The 19,927-nt window shown below is 45.3% G+C and overlaps 1 pseudogene; it reads left to right on the forward strand.

The window, feature by feature from the left end:
• The first annotated feature begins 6,990 nt into the window (after positions 1-6,990).
• LOC141182945 (U2 spliceosomal RNA) lies at positions 6,991-7,196 on the forward strand (annotated as a pseudogene).
• The last annotated feature ends 12,731 nt before the right edge of the window (positions 7,197-19,927 follow it).

The following is a 19,927-nucleotide window of genomic DNA, read 5'->3' on the forward strand; positions in this document are numbered from 1 at the left end:
TTTTTTTAACTTTGACTATGGGGTTAGTAATGGGGGTGTTTTATAGACGCCTCTCCATTATTAACCTGGGCTTGATGTCAGCTGGCATTATAAGCTGACATCAACCCCAGCCCTATTACCCCACTGCCACCGCTACAGGGCAGTGGGAAGAGCGAGGCTAAGTGCCAGAATTGGCTCATCCTATGGATGCGCCATTTCTGGGGCGGCTGACGGCTGGTGTTTCTAGCCTGGGAGGGGGCCAATATTCATGGCACCCTTCCTGGGCTATTAATATCAGCCCCCAGCTGTCTGCCTAGCCTTTGCTAGCTATTAAAATAGGGGGGACCCCACGTCATTTTTTTGGGGGTTCTCACATTTTAATAGCTAGTAAAGGCTAGGTATTCAGTTGGGGGCAGATATTAGTAGCCTGGGAAGCTCCGTGGGTATTACCCTCTTCCCAGGCTTCAAACATCTGCCCCAGCTGTCAGCTTAACCTCCGCTAGAGACTGGCGTAGGGTTCCCCGTAATTTTAATTTTTTTTTTAATAAATCCTTTATTTTAACACTAAATGACAGGTACAGTAACCAACACTATCACTGTACTTCATATATATGTGACTGACATGTTTCTATCTATCTAATCTATGTGTGATGCTCTATTCTTTCTGTTCTAAATTGTCGGGTACCGGTGTATGCCGCTGCTGAATTGCCGGCTTTTCATGTTTGACTGTGAGCACTGTTCCCATCGATTTGGGCAACCACCTCCCCCAATACATTCTACATTATTGTTAGTTGTTTTCCTTCATATAGAATTAACCTACAAGGAAAGAAAGGGTTTATTTTCATTCCGATATTTGTGTCCCATTGACTTGCATTGGTTTCCGGTATCGGAATCGGCGATATCCGATACTTTTTGGGTATCGGCCCGATCTAATCCGATCCGATATTTCCTGATATCTGAAGGTATCGCTCAACACTACTGAAAAATACAAAATGCAACCAAAAATTCATATATTTGTATACCCATCAATATATTTATTTACATACCTTTCAACACAGAGAGGAAAAACTTTTTTGCACTTGCACTTTTTATCTCTGAATTTTTGAGTAAGGGGTTTTAATTTATATTAAAAAACACTTTTTCAGCACTTTATTACTAGGGATTAAGTGCAATAGAAATGGAGTAGAGTATCTTGACACGATTTATTAAAGGAGACAACTTACTATAATAATACAAGCTTGTAATTGAGATTTGACTTTGTGATTTTTGAAAGTACCTGTTTTTATGTATAATTTTTTTAACAAATTATTGGAAATAAAAATGAGTTAATTTTAATAATTGCATTCATATCTTCTTTGAAACTGGGCTGATTCGGCTTGAGTTCACTGGGAAAACTGTCAGATGAGCTCTGTATTCAGATCACTACAGAAACTATACGTCCTTTCTTTCTAAAGAAGCCATACTACAACAGTGGCTCATGTGTGTTTTCTCCTGGTTCCCATTACCCTTAGTGACCGAGTCCATTTTGACCCTAATGACCAGGCCAAATTTTTGAAATCTGACCAGTGTCACTTTGTGGTAATAACTCTGAAATGCTTCAATGTAGCTTAGTGATTCTGAGACTGTTTTGTTCATGACACATTGTACATACAGTAGTAGTAAATTTAGGTCAATATTTTTTGCAAATTTCAAACTTTTAATTCTTATATCCTTAAACGAGTTAGTCATGCTGTACAAATAATTAATAGATAACATTTCCCATATATCTACTTTATATCTGCATCATTTTTCAAACATCATTTTATTTTGATAGGATGTTAGAAGGGTTAAAAGTTTAGCAGCAAATTTTCATTTTTTCAAGAAATTAACAAAACATGTTCCTTTAGGGGCCTATTCAGATTTGAATGGACTTTGAGGCTTTTACATTTTGGAAACTCCCCAAAAATGATACCATAGTAAAAACCGCACAACTCAAATACTTCAAAACAGCTGTAAATTTTTTTTTTCAACCCTTCGGGTGCAACACAGGTATTAATGCAAAGTGAAATGTAAAAAAACTTAATTTACTCTGTCGCCTCATTGGGGGACACGGGACCATGAGTGTTATGCTGCTGTACACTAGGAGGCAACACTATGCATAATCTGAAAAAGATTTACCGTGGCTCCTCCTCTGCAGTATACACTCCTGGACGGCGTCAGCCATCTCCAGTTTTTGCTTAGTGTCGCATAGGAGGCACACCTAAAACTTTTACTCCTTTTTCATCGACGGGATTACAGATAAAGAAAAGTGGGTCTCTGCGAGACTCCTGGCATGGCTCCTTCCTCGGCCCCTTATTACAGGGTGCACGGTCGAAGTCGAGATGGCTATTCCCCATGTCGCTCCTTCCCCAGCCCCTCGGGTGCTGGTTCGAAATCGAGACCCCCCTCCTTCCCCAATTCCTTTTGGTTTCTGGGTTGAGGTCGAGGCGAGGATATAGCCCCCTGATGGTGACAGCATCACCTCCCTAATCCCCCTCTGGGGGTATTAGGTTGAAACGCCTCAGGTAGGGCCTGTACAGGCAGCACTCTGCAGCTCCCAGCAGCCAGCACACTGCGCCTGAATCCAGGGACCCCAGCCCTGCTGCGGGCTCCTGTCGGGGCCGGGGGGAGTGCAGGCAGGCATGACATGAGAGGCACAGGCCTCCCTGTGCCCTGTCTCTGCGGCAGCACCAGCTCTATGGTGCCTCAGGGGGACTCTTCACAGGGCCCCCCCTTCCGCTAATACCCCACCGCTATCCTGCCTTTATATCCGGGGGGGCCCGGTTCAGATCTGGCCCCCTCCCGGACTTCCACGCCGGCCTGCAGCCCCTTTGGGCATCAGGCATCTAATTTAGGCCGCGGCTTCGGCCTAGCCGAGGCCGCCACCTCCTCTCCCGCCTGCCCCCCGGATGACAAATATGACACTCTACAGTGTCATAAAGTGGGCGGATCGAGACTGAAAGGGTGCGATTTCACACTGCTCTGCCGCCCTTTTCAGCTCTCCGCTCCCCCTTCTTTCTTAACCTTACTCCGGCGGCCATTATCTGCTGCAGGATAAGGGATTAACCCTGCAGTTACTGGTCGGCCGACCCAGACCAGGCCAGCCAGTCTCCGGGGGGCACAGGACTGTGGATCTTCGGCGCTGGACCCAGGGACACACTGGTGGGATAAGATCACAGCTGGAGTTCTTCCTCGGCTGTGAATCCATTATTCCTTATAGGCTCCTCTGCATAGCCACCCCTGTAGGGCCCTCTGCATAGCCACCCCAGTGCACTATGCCGGGCTCAAGGTCCAAGAGAACCAGGCAGGACTGCTTTTATGCACTCTGTACAGCCTGCAGTAATACTCTCCCCAGTGGCAGCACGTACCCGCACTGCCAGGACTGCACCCAGACTACTGTGCCAGAGCCCCAGGAAGCCCCTGCCAATGCTTCGGTGTCTAATGACATGCCGGGATGGGTCACAATCTATGACGCAGTCTATAGATAACCTAGCCTCCACATTGCTTCAGGCTCGGCAGAGTCATGCCTCGGCTATGAACACTGCCCTGCAAAGGGAAAGCTCGACTCAGGGACATGACGACCCGGGCACATCCACGTCTAGATCTGGACGCAAGCGGACCCACAGGTCACGTTCATCTGCATCATCCCATAGCACATGGTCATCCCCTTCTAGGGAAAGACACCGTAGTTCCAGGTCATCTAGACCGTCCCCTACCAGGGACAGACAATGCAGATCTCCGCAGCGATCCCTGACCAGAGAAGGCCTCCGCCCCGCTTCACCCAGCAGGAGATGCCTTAGCGATGCACAGGATTCGGAAGGCATCTGTGATTCCGACTCGGACAAGGAAACTGAAGGTTCCCTGATCCCAACCCCCCCCCCCCCCTAGCAATACAGCGCTAGTTGAGGACGTAATCTCATCCATCCATCGGGTGCTGGACATTTCTACCAATCGCAAATATCTGGAGGCGTGGTACCCCTTCCCACAGGAGGTCACCAACGAATGGACAGATCAACCCGAAGTGGATCCCCCAGTCTCTAGACTAGCAGCACAGTCACTCCTTTCACTGCCAGATACCTCAACCCTCAGGGATTCAGCAGACCGGCAGGTGGAACGCATGGCTCGTTCAATTTTTGAGGCCGCATGGGGCCTCCCTGGCTCCCGCGTTCGCCTCAGTTTGGGCTGCTAAGGCCATCCTGGTTTGGGCCCAAAAATTTACAAGCTGGCCTCCAAGTATCTGCTCCTGAGCGGTCGGACCAAGCGGTTCAAATAGCAGTTGTAGCAGATTACATGCTTCATGCAGCTCTGGATTCAGCAAGGGGTGCAGCGGGAATAGCATCAAACGCCATCACGATTCGGCGTATCCTCTGGCTGCGGGAATGGAAAGCAGACGCAGCCTCAAAGAAGTCCCTCACGCACCTCCCGTACCTCAGTGGTTGACTTTTCGGTGAACAGTTGGACACGATGATATCCAACGCCACCGGGGGTGAGTACCTCTCTCCCCCCAACTGAAACCCAAACGCACCTACAAGAAGCGTAACCAAACTCTATTCCGATCCTTTCGGAACTCTTCGGGCTGGTCCGTCTCGCGTCCAGCACAAAATAGCAACCGCTCCCCACGCAGGGACAACTTGCGGTCGACGCAAAAGTCGGACAAGACCTGTCGGCTGACTTTTGCTCTTTCATAAAGTCTGTCTTCCAACTTACCAAACAGACTCTTTCCTTCTGTTCCCCCAAAGCCGCCAGCCAAGGCTTGTGCCTTCCGCCAAGCAGTCTCCTTTCTTTTTCAAGCAGGAGTCATATTACTGGTCCCCACGGCCGAGCTCTTCCGAGGGTTCTACTCCAATCTATTCGTAGTCCCCAAGAAAGGAGGCGGCGTACGGCCCATACTGGACCTAAAACAGCTCAACAAATATGTACTGGTACGGGTACGTCCCTTCCGCTTGGAGTCCCTTCGGTCCATCATTGCGTCCATGGAGAAGGGAGAATTTCTCACCACCATATACATACAAGACGCATACCTGCACCCTGCCCATCAGAGATTTCTCAGGTTCGCAATCGACCAGGACCACTACCAGATGTTTTGATCGCCCGTTATTGCATTTTATTGCAATGTTGTGGCGACCAAAAAAACTTTAATTCTGGCGTTTAGAATGCTTTTCTCGTTACGCCGTTTACCGATCGAATTAATTCTTTTTTTATATTGATCGGGTGATTCTGAAGGCATCAATACCAAATATGTGTATGTGGGGTTTTTTTTCAATTGTTTTATTTTGAATGGGCTGAAAGGGGGATGATATAAACTTTTATATACTTTTTTAATATTGTTAAATACATTTCTTTTTTTACACTTTCTGCTTGTTTCAATAGTCTCCATAGTAGACTATTGAAGCAGCAGTTGTTTGATCTCCTCTGCTGCATACAGGTGGTGAGCAGATCGCCTATATGCAGCAGAAATGCTCACTTGCTATGAGCGCCGACCACTGGGCAACCACAGAGGCCTTCTGCAGACCCCGGGTTATCATGCCAACCCATCAGTGACCTGCGATCACGTGACGGGGTCATCGATGGGCTGGGCTAATGACGCGCTTCCGGGAAGTACAAGTTAAATGCCGCTGTCAGAAATTGACAGCGGCATTTAACTGGTTAACAGCCGCGGGTGGATCAAGATTCCACCTGCAGCTGTTGCTGGCACATGTCAGCTAATTTATACAGCTGACATGTGCCCGGTTCAGTGAGGGCTCAGCGCCGGAGCCCGCGCTGAACTGGGGGTAACGACGTGGTGCGTACTAATACGCACCACGTCGTAAAGGGGTTAAATGTGATTCCCCTTTCCCCATCTCATACTCGCCTGCCGCCACCTTCATCCTTTTCCAGCGCTGTCTCGGCCAAAGAATGACCTGCCGGCAGCTCCAGTGCTTCACAGAGCATAGAAGTCACTTTTTAATACATCTTTATGAGAGCCTCATTATGGCCTCGTCCTGCCTCTCATAAAGACTTGTATTGAGCTCTTGTAACATAACTTCTGACTTCTGGCCAGTCAGAAGTTACTGGCACAAGATGGTGCCACGGGACCAGAGCGGCGTCGGTAAAAGATAAAGCTGACGGAAGGTGAGTATAAGAATGGGAACAGAGGGGCTTACATTTAAAGCGCCATTCCAGTGGCGAAAAAAAAACTTGTTTGTGCAGTGGGTTCAAAACCTGAGTCTACTCCATACATCGCCACCATACATGTGCCGTACATGTATGGTGGATGTCAGAATAGGCTTACATTTTTCCTGGTCTGATCACCAGGCGTCCTACTATTAAGACTCCCACTAATCAAGAGAATGGGGTTAACTCGTTCTGTATGTATCTCAAGAAGTGTAACAAATAGTTACAGTAATGTATCAAAAATTTAATCTTAAAATATATATATATATATTATATCACCAGAGATACTCTTGGATTTAATTGTGTACCTGCATTACAGAAGTTTTTCATAGGTATTTGAGGCTTGTAAACTGAAATAAATGCTTGTTGCGAAGGTATTTTATTTGTTTAGATTAACACAGCCTTGGAAATAACTGACTTCAGTCAACACGTTTTTTCTACCTAACATGAGAGCACCAAATTGTGGACACAAAGACCCTAATTCCATCTATTTGTCACTTACTGGGCTGCTTGCTGTAGTTTTGATAAAATCACTGTTTTAACAGCAGGAGATTATCCCTAGAGGACTAGTAAACCTGCTGCCATGGAGTCCTCCATTTTCATGAGCTCTGTGTAATCCTGCGTCCACTAATGATTGGTAGCTTTCTGCCTATGCACAGTGTACACAGAAAGCAGTCAATCAGTGGTGTGGGCGAGGTTAAACACAAGCAGTATAGTTGTGGGTTTTAAGGTGTCTATTGATGAACAACATGTCTTCCTAAGGGGAGTCTCAGTCCCTATCCCTACAATGGGTGCCTTCTTGGGGCCAGGGTGCAGCCATAGGCCAAACCAATTCAGGTAATCGCTTCTCTGCCTTTTGGCTAAGATCAACTGTAGTACCTTTTCTTATCAGTTTAACATCTGATATGTCCCCTATATGTCCACTTATTTTCACACATTCTCTTCACCTCTCCCCCCTAATGTCCCATGCGCCTCAAGACCGGGAAGGGTTGGGGGGTAGAGAGGGTAACTAATTATTGAACAAACGAGCAGCGGTCCCACCTGCTTCCCAATCTGGAGGCTTCCTACATACTGAAGCTGGCTGCTGCAGCACAGCCAGATAAAAGCCACTAGCCCATTATGACACGTGCAATGTCTGTTCCATTCTTCCATTCTTGCATTATTCCATTGTCCCATTGTTAGGAGGCAATGGAGCAATAGGACAATGGAGCAATGGAATAATGCAAGAATGCAAGAATGGAAGAATGGAACAGACATTGCACGTGTCATAATGGGCTCCTAGCTTTTATCTGCCAGTGCTGCAACAGCCAGCTTCAGTCTGTAGGGAGCCTACAGACTGGGAAGCCGGGGGGGGGAGGGGACAGCTGCTCGTTTGTTCATTAATTAGTTATCCTCTCTACCCCCCCCCCCCTCGGTCTTGAGGCATGTAGGACATTGGGCAGGGGGGGGAGAATGTGTAAAAATAGGTGGACTTATGCAGATTAAAAACGTTTGGGGTGCATCTGCAACAAGCAGTATATTTGTGGGTTTTAAGGTGTCTATTGATGAACAACATGTCTTCCTAAGGGGAGTCTTTGTCCCTATCCCTACAATGGGTGCCTTCTTTGGGCCAGGGTGCAGCTCTAGGCCAAAACCAATTCAGGTAATCGCTTCTCGTCCACCTATTTTCACACATTCTCCTCTCCCCCCTAATGTCCCATGCTCCTCAAGACCGGGAAGGGTGGGGGGTAGAGAGGGTAACTAATTATTGAACAAACGAGCAGCAGTCCCCAGTATGCTCCCTACATACCCATTATGACACGTGCAATGTCCGTTCCATTCTTGCATTTTTCCATTGTCTCATTGTTAGGGGGCAATGGAACAATGGGACAATGGAAGAATGGAACAGACATTGCACGTATCATAATGGGCTCCTGGCTTTTATCTGGCAGTGCTGCAGCAGCCAACTTCAGTCTGTAGGGAGCCTACAGACTGGGAAGCACTGGGGACCGCTGCTCGTTTGTTCATTAATTATTTATTCTCTCTACCCCCCACCCTTCCCGGTTTTGAGGCGCGTGGGACATTAGGGGGGAGAAAAGAGGAGAATGTGTGAAAATAGGTGGACTTATGCAGATTAAAAACATGTGGGGTGCATCTGCAACAAGCAGTATAGTTGTGGGTTTTAAGGTGCCTATTGATGAACAACATGTCTTCCTAAGGGGAGCCTTTGTCCCTGTCCCTACAATGGGTGCCTTCTTGGGGCTATGGTGCAGCAATAGGCTATAACCAATTCAGGTAATCGCTTCTCGGTACCTTTCGAAAAGGCGGCTTTGGCCGTCGGCCACCCTAGCAGATTGATGGACACTGGGGTTTAGGCCCTTATTAGTACGCCAGGTGGCTAATATAGTCATCTAGTGGAAAGCATGGCCCCCCAGGATCGACGCCATTGGGCCGGGGAAGATCGAAAGCCCGAAGTGTGAAGTGCCCCAGGATTGGTGACCCTGGGGTGCCTTAACTCACTGGTATTGGGAACCCCACTTGAGTTTCTGGCACATTTGCACAAGCACTTCAAATTTTCTTTCTTTGCACACACCCTTATTCCGGGCCTTCTGGCCTTAGGATCTGGAATTTTTCAATTCCCGGTCGAAGGTCCAGGCAGTATTATACTGTGAAACCTTCGCTATTTATTTAATCTTTTTGTCACTGTGTGTGCACTTATTCACTTGTGTCACGTCCTTCTAGGATTTTGTCGGTATGCTTTTCCCTAACTGGTTCCTCTCTTGGCAGGTCTAGGGGGAAAGTGTGTGGCCATCAGGTTCCACTCCCCCCTGAACCACCCTGGCTCTCCTCTTTCGGGAGGAGAGCATTGTTGGCTTCCCTCTTCCGGGAGGGAAGCACAGTCTTTGGCTCCCACTGCCTTGCTCGGGTGAGAACTCGGGCAGGCGCTGGGGGTAAGATTGGGTCGCCTCTGGCTTTGGCTGGAGGTGGCTATTTGTCCCTGGAATAAACATCAGACAGCACTAGTCCAAGTTATACACTCATGTGAGTGACGCCTAAGTTTCTCTCTCTCACCTGTAGAGTGTTAGCTCTTATGATCAGCAGGGTCCACTCTCTCTTCTGTATACTACAGTGTAAGCTCTCTTGGTCAGCGTGGTCCTCTCTCTCTCCTGTAGCGTGTAAGCTCTAATGGTGAGCAGGGTCCTCCATCTCCATTAGAATGGAAGCTCTTGTGGTCAGTGGGGTCCTCTCGCTCTCTTTTTCTCTCTCTCCTGTGGAGTGTAAGCTATACCAGCCAGGTCCTCTCTCTCTCTCTCTTCTCCTCCACGTGTATTTGCTGAGCAATTACAAGCTTTCCTGTATTGAGATTCTCTCAAATTTATTCACCGCCAATCAACTTATTGGGCAAAATTCATCGAAGTTGGCAAATACTAATTTCAAAATATCTGCTCATCTCTACTCAGCACCTTCTGATGACTAACTGAAAATAAAACAAAAAAAATACTATGCAAACACAGGGCCACTAAAAAAAACAAAAAAATCAAAACAAGAAATAAAACCCCTACACATACCACATACAAAAATTTGCAATTGTTTTGTTTTAATCAAACTGCTTCTACAATCATTGAATGGATGCTATGTTTAACCACATCCCGGAATGTGATCAAATAAAAGAAATTGCGGCACTGATAATATTGATGGTCATTCCTGCTAAACTGTTATATTTTATTAAATGTGCAAATATTCATGCTTGTTTCTCATTTTTGTTTGCTTCTCTTTATAGTAACCATGGAGGCTTTCTCTTTAAAAAAAAAAAAGTTAAATTTCACAATTGTGAGGAATGTGCCAATGGATCATTCTAGATGAAAGAACAAGGCCGATGGCAATCATTCCCTTGACATTCACGTGTTTTCGCAGAAGAACAGGCAGCCAAATAGTACTGTTCTGTATGATATAAAGCCACAAAAAACTTCCATGGAAAGAGAAAAGAGAAGTCAAAGCTAGTAAAACAAACATTTGTTACAATGAAAGAAATAAATATGATAATGGATGAAGCAACCAACTCTTCCCTATAGTAAAGAAATGCGTTGATGTGTGCCAACGCTTCTAAATGCTGATTAAATCACATTTAAAGGGAATCTGTCAGAAACCCTTTACTCCCCACCCTCAGTCACCCCAAAATCATTAATATGATTGTGCAGACCTTTAAAGGCTACACCAGTTGATCCTTTTATGAACCCAAAGCATTGATCCAGCAGTGAGAAATTGTGTTTTGAAGTGATGTCTGGAAGTGCATTGGGACCTGACAATATACTTCTAGCTTTTCAGCCTCACGTTGTACTCACTACCAAACTGCATCCTCCCCCGGCTGATTGACGTGCCGTTTGCTGTCATACCCAACCACTGACCTGTCAATAACGTACAATACCGTAAGTAGTGATATCCCTCTTTGTGGCTCCATACAATACTAATGCTTATGTCCCCTTATGTAGTACCAAGTACAATATTAATATTTCTTTGTGCCCCCATATAGTAGTAATGTTTATCTTTGCACCCAAATACACCAGTAACGACCCTACCAGTGGCACTCATACAGTAGTAACATACACCTTTTATGCCCTGCTACAGTTGTAATGTCCTTAATTGTGGTCGCATACATTCTTAAGTTATAGGGCGACAATTTGGGGTATTACTAGTGTGTGAGGCAACAATTGCAGACATTATTAATGTGACCCCATAAACTAATAATTTCCCCCATTGTGGCCCCTTATACTGATGATATTCCCCAATTTATATCGCCGTACACTAGAAATGTTCCCCATTCTGGCCCTACACACTTGTAATATCCCCCATTCTGGCCCTAGACACTTGTAATGTCATCCATTCTGTGTAATGCACACGCCCGGACTGACTGGCGTGTGCGTGTATATGTAGTGATTCCACTGGACCGTACCGGAGAGTGAATGCCTGGAGGGGAGTAACTAAGTATCCACCCGATCCGACCAAGGTCGCACGACGGCATACGACGCCAGTGCACCAAGGAGGGACCGAGCAGAGGGACCAGGTGCTACTCCAGGTCAGACCCCGGACACGGCTGTTGACCCACACTGGGGAATACAGGAACAGGCAGGTTAGGCTGGCACACAGACTGGTGGGTACAGGCAGACACGGCAGGTATGCAGACAGGTGGATGCTGGCAAGCACGACTGGTATGCAAACAGGGAGGTACTGGCAGGTACGGCCGGTATGCAGGCAGGTGGATGTTGGTAAGCACGACTGGTATGCAGGCAGGGAGGTACTGGCAGGTACGACAGGTTGGAGCACAGAGTGGATAGGACCCAGTACAGACTGGGACTCGGGAACAGAACCGCAGATGCGGTGGACAAACACAGCAGAGTGAGGCCGCCCGGAGCGGCGAGCAAGAGCAGAGCAAGACGAGACCGCCTGGAGCGGTGAGCGAGAGTAGAGCAGGACGAGACTGCCGGAGCAGGGAGCAAAGGGTCAGAGCAGAGCGAGACTGCCGGAGCAGTGAGCAAAGGGTCAGAGCAGAGCGAGACTGCCGGAGCAGTGAGCAAAGGGTCAGAGCAGAGCGAGACTGCTGGAGCAGTGAGCAAAGGGTCAGAGCAGAGCGAGACTGCCGGAGCAGTGAGCAAAGGGTCAGAGCAGAGCGAGACTGCCAGAGCAGTGAGCAAAGAGTCAGAGCAGAGCGAGACCACCTGGAGCAGTGAGCAAAGGCAGAGCAGGCAAGAACCGCCGGAGCGGTGAGCAAGGCAGAGCAGGCAAGAACCACCGGAGCGGCGAGCAAGGCAGAGCAGAGGGGACAGGGCTCTGTTCACACGGAACAGACAGGAAGGGAAAGGCAGAACCAGATACCCACAGGGTACTTGCAGTGAAGTAGCGAGTGGACCACAAACTCACAAACGGAAGTACAGTGACAACGAGCAGGAGTTAGGTACGAGTTCAGACTCTGCAGAAAAAGGGAAGATATGGGGGATCGTATAGTAAATTTCTTCCTTAATCCTTATTATTTTGTGTAACTGCTTAGGTATTTTAATGTCTCCTTTGTAAAATCCTTGTATATATTTTTCCTAAACACTGCCTCCCTTTTGGATTAAACATAAAATTGAATAGTTCTGTTTCTTTTGTCCTGTAATCTTTCCCTCCCCCAAAGCCATACGCTACCAGAATGCAGGCATTCGCCCAGGCCTGTATTATATTTCAAAGCTGGATGATGGTGGCAGCTATTGTAAAGCTGACAGTGACCTACAGAGGGCGTAAACACGTATTCCATGCATTGGAATCCCGAGGTGTGACGCCATACGCTCACTGGTCATTTGCCGATACCTAAGTAGAGAGTAGTCTGGATCGTATGCTCGTGATTCCGGACGAAATCCATGACACAGTGACGGCACGGTGAGATATTGCGTGATCTCCCTGATGTCGTTGCTGTGGGAAAACCTGACAGTACCCAATTCTGACTCCATAAACTAATAATATCTCCCAATTATGGACCTAATGTCATCAATTCTGTACCCCATACACTTATAATATCCCCCATTCTCGCCCCTATAAACTTATAATGTCTTCCACTTATAATTGTCTTCCATTAAAGGGTAACAAATATATATGTCTGCAAGAGAATCCACCAAAATAGGACTAACTTAAAAATTCCCTAAAATCACAATTTTATTATTTGTACAATAAAAAACACTTAACTGAACCACAAACAAAAAAAACTTAGATATACATACTGTACCTTGTGTGTCTTTATCAAATGAGTATGACAAAGATATATGTATTGCCCTATGTATAATTCCTTAAAGGGGTTTTTCCATGAACAAAAGTTCATATTAATCAATAGATCTTGGAATGATAATAATTTCCACAATTGGATGTGTTTAAATAAAATGTCCCTGTGCTGAGATAAACTTATAAATTTGCCCCTGCTGTGCACTGTGTAATTGCCGTGTCTGACCGTGTACAGAACATGGTCTGATCATACCACAGCTCCTGGGCAGGGGAGGAAGCAAAAGAGTATACAGACAGGACAACACTGGATCACAGCTGATTCTTTCTTTGAAGTGAAACTTTGTTTAAAAAACAGGCAGTGAAATGTTTATATTTTTTTATAATTTTATATAAGATTATCTCAGCACAGGGACATGCCCTGTCATGGCCAAGAAAAACAGGACACAAAAATGTTAATCCTTAGAGCTATTACTCCTACAGTAGCAAAACCTTACAATTAGCATAGCGATACTTTATGAGGAGTTATGTTCCTTGTCCATTTTGATACACAAACACTTAGTTCATCAGGATTGTGAGGGGACTGTAGATCACATTCCCTGTGACGCCTGGATAGCAGCTGATGCAAAATGTTTGTACCCGGCTGTAGATGACATAGCGATATAGCGCTAAGTTTATAGTCACCTATGATGCTAATCACAGGACACACCTTAGTTTCCGTAAGCTCAGTCAAACAAAACAGCTATTGTCCATAGCAACCAGCAATACTTGCGATTCTCTGCACGCGGCCTGTGCATTTAATCAAGATGACCTATGTCAAGGCTCACCGGAACAGATTGCAATTCGTAACGGATCCGTTTTTACTCACTGGATCCAGTATGAAAAAGTGATCTGTTAAAAATGAAAGAAAATGGCTAATTAACTGATCCATTTTCCATGCTAAGCATCTCTGGGAACTCCTTCAAGATTGTTGGAAGACCATTTCCGGTGAGTACCTCTTGAAGCTCATCAAGAGAATGCCAAGAGTGTGCAAAGCCGTCATCAAAGCAAAAGGTGGCTACTTTGAAGAACCTAGAATATAAGACATATTTTCAGTTGTTTCACACTTTTTTGTTAAGTATATAATTCCACATGTGTTAATTCATAGTTTTGATGCCTTCAGTGTGAATGTACAATTTTCATAGTCAAGAAAATACAGAAAAATCTTTAAATGAGAAGGTGTGTCCAAACTTTTGGTCTGTACTGTATTTTACTTCACGATAGTGGTAAAATTTTTTCCATAAGACTTGCGTTTACTTGTGAAACAAAACGGAAATTTGTCGAAAATTTTGCAATTTTCAAACTTTGAATTTTCATACCCTTATATCAGAGAGATATGTCACACAAAATAGTTAATAATCAACATTTCCCACATGTCTACTTTACATCAACACAATTTTGGAACCAAAATTTTTTTTTTGTTCAGAAGTTATAAGGGTTGAAAGTTGACCAGCGATTTCTAATTTTTCCAACAAAATTTACAAAACCATTTTCTTAGGGACCACATCACATTTTGAAGTCACTTTGAGGGGCCTTTATGACAGAAAATACCCAAAAGTGACACCATTCTAAAAACTGCACCCCTCAAAGTGCTCAAAACCACATTCAAGAAGTTTATTAACCCTTCACGTGCTTCACAAGAACTGAAGCAACGTGGAAGGAAAAAATGAACATTTAACTTTTTTTCATAAAATGTTTACTTCAGACCCAATTTTTTTTTTCACAAGGGTAGCGAGAGAAAATGGACCACAAGATTTGTTGTGCAATTCCTCCTGAGTAAGCTGATGCACCATATGTGGGGGAAAACCACAGTATGGGCGCATGGCAGGGTTCGGAAAGGAAGGAGCACCATTAGACTTTTTGAATGTAAAATTTGCTTGAATAATTAGCGGACGCCATGTCGTGTTTGGGGAGCCCCTGATGTGCCTAAATAGTGGAAACCCCCACAAGTGACACCATTTTGGAAACTAGACCCCTTAGGGAACTTATCTAGATATGTGATGAACACCTTGAACCCCCAACGCCTTCACAGAAGTTTATAACATTGAGCCATAAAGATAGAAATTTCATTTTTCCCATAAAAATGTTTTTCAGTACCCAATTTTGCGTTTTCAAAAGGGTAACAGGAGAACTTGTCCCATGCCATTCGTTGTGCATAGAAGTTTGTTAGAACCCTCCTGTTTTGTTTTTTCCATCTTGTGTTTTGCGGTCACGTGACCATCTGCCTTTATATTCCAGCTCCGCCCTTTTGGCTGAGCTGGACTTCAGTGTTTGGAAGAGAAAGGGAGAAAAAGCGCGCTATGTGAAGGACTTGATCGGTAGATGTGATGGAAACAGACAAAAGGCCACTCACCTGCTGGAGTTGTGCACCCCTGCACAACTCCGGTGTTAGTGTGGAAATGGAAGGAGCAGGCACGTCTCACCGCAAGGTACAGGTAGCTTGGCACACCACGTGCCGTGTGCTGCAGACCGCCGCTCGTGCTCACCGTTTCCGGGTTCCAAAATTGAAGGCCACTTGTCCGCCCACAGATCAGATGTGCATCACCACAGGTCCTGAAAGCTAGGAGAGTGCAGCCCCCAACCGCAGGTCCTGAGTTGAGCAGCCAAAGGGGAAGTTAATAGTGGTGGGATTTAAGAATGATTGACTAAAAGCTGCTCCTGCCGCTAACCCCCAAGCGGGATTGAAAGTGGTCCAAATTATAGACCGCTTTTTTATTTAGACTGCTTTTTTATTTAATTTGGACTTCAGTGTTTGACTTTCTCTAGCTAGGTGCTTCTGTGCCTTTCTCTGTCAGTTCATTTGGTCCTTCTGGGACCTCTAGTACTTTTTTGTCTGTTTGTCTTTTTGTGTTCTGCAACAACTTCTCTGTTTAGGAGGTGTCACATTTTTGTTCCAGTCCTTAGTTCTTTTAGGGACCCCTCCCCTTATGCTATAGGTCTTCGTTCAGACTAGCCGAGGACTAAGGCGGGTCTGTTCGCTAGGAACAGGCAGCCCGCTACATCGTAGGGATTCAGCTTAGTTTTACTGTAGGGACAGTTTTCCCTTTTCTTTCCTTAGTACTTGCTGCAGATCATAACAGTTTATAACATAGAGCCTTGAAATTAAGAAATCAAACTTTTTTTCCACAAAAATGTACTTTTAGCCCCAATTTTTTTATTTTCACAAGGGTAACAGGAGAAAATGGACCACAAAATTTGTTGTACAATTGCTCCTGAGTAGTGTTGAGCATTCCGATACTGAAATATCGGGTATCGGCCGATATTCGCGGTATCGGAATTCCGATACTTAATTCCAATACTTTTAGAATATCGTATACCGGAATCGGAAGTTCCCATAATGCAATGAGCCAGTTTCATTTTATTCAGCCAATGAGGATCCTAAGAAGTGTGGGCACATCCTGTTAGGCATGTAGGCATGTTGACTAATGGCATGGCTGTGATTGGCTGCTGAAATGATGTCATGATGCACTATAAAAGCCGCCGCCGCCATTTTGAGCTCACTCTGCTGTGAATTCAGTTAGGGATAGGACGCTGTTGTTCTGAGGGACTGTTTAATCTACCTATTTGCTCTATTCTGCTTTACCCAAGCTACTTTATAAATCGCTGTGCCTTGCAGCGCTAGTGCACAGTTCTCTGTGCTGTTCACCGCTGTCTGCAAGGTCTGTGTGTGTGAGTGCAGCTCACCCTGTAGTGTGTGCTTCAGCCACGTCTGGTTGTAGTGCGCTCAGTGTGCGTCACTGCCTCATACATTGTCCTTTTTTGCTAATTGATCATTTTTCCTGATTTCTCCTATTAGTGTGGTGGTTCCATCCGTATCCAGCTACATTGGTTCTAAACACACTGTAAGGGTGGTGAGGATGGCATCTCACTCCTCTGATATTTCTGTTGGTTGAATGTATTTTACATGCATGTTACTGCTATGTATTTAATGGTTATTTCCCTTTGGACTGCAGTGTTGACCGGAGGCCACAAGATGTCACTCTTTCTTTTCACTCTGGTACAGAGTGTAGGTGAAATCTGCCCAGATACAGACATCAGATACACAGACAGTTTGAGGGTTAATTAGAAGTACAGCCCATAGTGGGAGGGAGCTTTGTGGCTTCTGGGAGAAGGGATCCATTTTAGTCAGTCTAGAAAAAGTAAGAGAAAGAGGAAAGACATTGTTCCTGGTGTGGAACTACAAGGCTCATGAGGACAAGGATCTAGTTACAGAGGCAACAGGACGACGCAGGCAAGTGGGGAAACCTGAAGGAGCAAAGCTTAGAAGTCCAGGAAACGTACTGTCCAGCGAGAAAGGGACCTTGGGACAAGGCATCGCCCTGCTGTGGGTACTGAAACAGGGAGCACGTCTCTACGAGCGGCCCCTGGGACTGATATAAGCAAGGACACAGGGGATCAGGGCATAGCGACACACGTGGACCCGTATGACTCTACCCCTAAGAAAATGCAGGCATTTAAGATCTCTCCTCACTACTGTGCCGTACCTGTTGCCAGAAACAAAGTGCAGACTGTAACTCTGAGAATGGAGCCTGAATACTGTGTGGCAAGTGATGAAGAATGCATAACCTGTTACTCTATGTTCACCTGTTTGACTGTGCATAAAAAGAACACTGTTTATAACAGTTGGTTTGGCTTTTTGACTGAGAGGGTTAAACGGGACAGTTCTGCAGCCAACGCATTAACAGGGATTGTGGAGATCTCAGATCTCAAAGCATCGTTGCACATGCAGCCACACAGTACACTATTTCCTGTAGTGGGCCGGGGTGTGAAAGAAGTGATCCTCTCCCATGACTACCACCCTGAGTCCCGTTACATATGGCGTAGTCGGCAGGATGCGAGCTCCACCCCGCTCTCTTCATGCGAGGAAAAGACCCGTGGCACAGATGAGAGGGCGCCTCAATACATGCGGCCCAAGATGGCGGTCAGAAGCATGGACTCCCAGATGGCAACGGCGGCGGTGAAGAGAAGAAGAAAGACCACCTATCATGGGCGTGGATGGCGCCCGAGAGCGCGAAAATGTGTCCAGCCCCCAAGGGTGTCGGCCACAAGAAGGATGTGCCCTGCAGCTAGGATCCAGCCTGGAGTGGGAGGTGCATACCTAAGGAGGGCGCGGCGCAGTGCAAGCAGCTGCCCGTCGGGTGGAAGATGGTGAATGCAGGAGGCGTGGCCGAATAAATTAAAAATCTATGAAAATGAACAAATGAAAGTCAGACATTGCTTTTAAACCCTGCTTCCACAGAATTAAAAAAAAATTAAACTCATGAAATAGGCCTGGACAGAAATGACGGTACTCTTTAACTTAAAATTTTGTTGAATAACCTTTTGAGGCAATCACTGCAATCAAATGATTCCTGTAACTGTCAATGAGACTTCTGCACCTCTCGACAGGTATTTTGGCCCACTCCTCATGACCAAACTACTCCAGTTGTCTTGTGTTTGAAGGTTGAATGTTTCAGCTCTTTCCAAAGATGCTCAATAGGATTTAGGTCAGGGCTCATAGAAGGCCACTTCAGAATAGTCCAATGTTTTCCTTTTAGCCATTCTTGGGTGTTTTTAGCTGTGTGTTTTGGGTCATTATCCTGTTGCAAGACCCATGACCTGCGACTGAGACCAAGCTTTCTGACACTGGACAGCACATTTCTCTCTTTCCCTTGATAGTCTTGAGATTTCATTGTACCCTGCACAGATTCAAGACACCCTGTGCCAGATGCAGCAAAGAAGCCCCAGAACATAACCGAGCCTCCTCCATGTTTCACAGTAGGGACAGTGTTCTTTTCTTGATATGCTTCATTTTTCCATCTGTGAACATAGAGCTGATGTGCCTTGCCATAAACTTCCATTTTTGTCTCATCTGTCCATAGGACGTTCTCCCAGAGGCTTTGTGGCTTGTCAATATGTAGTTTGGCAAATTCCAGTCTGGCTTTTTTATGATTTGTTTTCAACAATGGTGTTCTCCTTGGTCGTCTCCCATGAAGTTTACTTTGAATCAAACAATGACGGATGGTGCGATCTGACACTGATGTTCATTGAGCTTGAAGTTCACCTTTAATCTCTTTAGAAGTTATCCTGAGCTCTTTTGTTAATATTCATATTATCCGTCTCTTTGATTTGTCATCAATTTTCCTCCTGCGGCAACGTCCAGGGAGGTTGGCTACAGTCCCATGGATGTTAATTTTCTGAATAATATGTGCAACTGTAGTCACAGGAACATCAAGCTGCTTGGAGATGGTCTTATAACCTTTAACTTGCTTGTCTATAATTTTCTTTCTAATCTCCTGAGACTACTCTTTACTTTGCTTCCTCTGGTCCATGTTGAGTGTTGTACACAGCATGTCACCAAACAGCACAGTGAGTATCTGTAGCCTTATATACCGGCCCACCGACTGATTACAAGATTGTAGACACCTGTGATGCTAATTAGTGGACACAACTAGATTTAACGTGTCCCTTTTGTCACATTATTTTTAGGGGTACCATCATTTCTGATGAGGCCTATTTCATGAGTTTAATTTTTTTTTTAAATTCTGTGGAAGCAGGCTTGAAAAGCAATGTCTGACTTTCATTTGTTCATTTTCATAGATTTTTAATTTATTTCTTTTGTCAGATTCAAGTTATTTCTGTGACCATTGTGGGATTTTCTTTCATTAAACGAGGGGTACCAACAATTTTGACCGCGTGTGTATGTGTCATTTTTTTGGTGTATGTATATGGGGGAGTTGCAAGACTGTTCAGCCAAACGAACATTCAGTTGACAGCTATGACATGTATATGACCAGCTTTACTATACTGTTTCTTAAGAAAAAAAAGTTTAAAAATCATACACCTGTGAACAACTTAAAGTGGTTGTCCAATTTTGTAGTAAAGTGGCTGAACATCTTGATCTGCTTTAAAACAACAAAATCAGCATTGCTTTCCTACTGAAGCACCTACTACAGTATGTGTATGCTCTTAAGGTCAGTGGGTTCCACTCTCTCTCTCTTTTCCCCACTTGTATTTTCTGAGCAATTAAAAGCTT

Source organism: Phyllobates terribilis, unplaced genomic scaffold (genome assembly GCF_046119375.1).
Source record: "Phyllobates terribilis strain yellow unplaced genomic scaffold, ASM4611937v1 Scaffold_37__1_contigs__length_12642776, whole genome shotgun sequence".
Lineage (NCBI taxonomy): Eukaryota > Metazoa > Chordata > Amphibia > Anura > Dendrobatidae > Phyllobates > Phyllobates terribilis.